Consider the following 1,825-nt stretch of genomic DNA (forward strand, 5'->3'; position numbering starts at 1 on the left):
TTCGGTGCAACGCGGCGATGCTCACCCCCGCAGTCCCCAACCGATCGTGGGGGGTCGGCAAAAGGTCCTCCTGCTCCCCGGAGACCCTGTCCCCGCCGGCGTCGCCGACTCTGCTCCCCGGGTTAGAGTCGCCTCGTCCAGGCCACCGCATCCCCCAGGTCCCAGCGCTGCGCCTCCCCAGGATCCTCCACCGCGGAGAGAAAAACCCCGACTCCGCTCCGCTCCGGGGGCCCGCCTGGGACCGATCTTCAAAAGTAACCAGAGCCCGCATGAAAAAAAGTAACCATTTCGCTTCCTGCCGGTCCCACCCTCGGCGGAGCGCAGCGGGCCGACCGCCCGGCTCGCGATGCCAGGCTGGCTCGGTTCCCCGCTCCGGTTCGCAGGAGGCGCCTGCCCAACCTGATCTCGCCGCCGCCCTCTTTCCAGGAACTGTCACTGCTGACCGTGCCCCTGGCAGGTCTCCACGAGGTCCTGCGAGCACGATATTCCTCGAAAAGCTACCCACCCACTTGGCTCAGCCTCGCGGCTCCAGCACCTACCTCGGTCCATCCGCTCCATGGCCGCGAGCCCTAGTGAGCGGAGCCGCGGAGAGGCAAGTCCCCCAAGACGCTTATGTAAACTCCCCCTCCCGCAGGTGCACGCGCGGACCACAGCGCGCCGGGAGAATATGCAAAACCACCTCTTAAAGAAATCATCTCCACTCGGCCCATAACAATGATGTCAGCAAATGGCACGCTGAACCAAGTTCTCCCTAGGAAGGGCTCATTAACATATGAATTCTCCCCGTAGGACTTCTCTTGCATTTCGAAGCGATGCCTACTGCTTAGCGCAGGAGATTTATTTTTATCAGTAAATAACAACAAGAGAAAAGGAGCCAGGTCACGGGATGCACTTAATCAAGTACCTGACTGAGAGTTGTTATAAGTAGGTTAAGTGAATAGCATTATTCGAACACCAGAACCTGCCTGCCCCACACATAAGGCTAATCTTGGTTCTGAGCTATTTCTAGGTACACCAAGAGAAAGTGCAGCTTGGCATTAGGTATCCACAGAAAGGGCCAAGAAAAGCAAAAACGGAACCTCAAAGCAAGCCCAGAAAGAAGTGATAAATATTTGCAGCAGAGGTCTGAATCTCTTCTCAACGACAGATTTTAATTTCTGCAATAGCCTCCTTATCACATGGTGATAAAAGGAAATGGGGAGAAGAGGAGGCAATATTTAATAGCTTTGCCATTTCATAAAAGGCTAACAAATAAAAGCAACTTAAAACGGTCAAATTCCTTCGGTATCCTACTTTTTTATTTTTAACTTTTTTGGTTAGGTAAAAGAAAAGAACCTTGTACCATCAGGTTTCCTTGGGAGTAGTTTGCAACATATACGTTTCTACAGTACACCACTGAACAATAGCTCATTGTAACTGTGATTTAAAAATACACAAACAAGTTGCCATAAATAGAGCAGTCAAGTAAATAACTCTGGCCAATTTCCGTTATCTCTGCTGGAGAAGGTGCTTTTTGTTTTGTTACCTTTTTAAAGTGGCAGAGATGACAGAAAGAAAGAAAGAAAAGAGAGAGAGAGAGAGAGAGAGAGAGAGAGAGAGAGAGAGAGAGAGAGGAAGAAAGTTGTGGCTCTGCTGGTAGGTTAGCTTGGAAACACTATTTGAGACAACAGGATTTGAAATTCAAATTGACTCTCTGTTGGGCAGTATACATTCTAGTTTTTGAAGACAGTTCCCAAACAGCTCTAAGATAGAGCTCCTCCAGCCTTCAGATAGTGTGGGGATTTGTGGGAGGGCGGGGAGAGGACTTCAAAGGGCCTCTGTAGAG

General features: G+C 50.6%; 1 protein-coding gene across 2 annotated transcripts in view; it reads right to left on the bottom strand.

Annotated features, from left to right (window-relative positions):
- PRICKLE1 (prickle homolog 1) overlaps positions 1-621 on the bottom strand; it is a 23,301-nt gene extending 22,680 nt beyond the window's left edge. The window contains exon 1 of one of the 2 annotated variants that reach the window (XM_005881697.2): positions 540-621. The gene's annotated coding sequence lies outside the window, so the exon portion shown is untranslated. Of the gene's footprint in view, positions 1-25; positions 431-539 lie in introns of those variants that run through there. The other variant, XM_005881698.2, reaches the window with a different exon arrangement.
- Positions 622-1,825: the final 1,204 nt, after the last annotated feature.

This window comes from Myotis brandtii, unplaced genomic scaffold (assembly GCF_000412655.1).
Source record: "Myotis brandtii unplaced genomic scaffold, ASM41265v1 scaffold686, whole genome shotgun sequence".
Taxonomy (NCBI): Eukaryota; Metazoa; Chordata; class Mammalia; order Chiroptera; family Vespertilionidae; genus Myotis; species Myotis brandtii.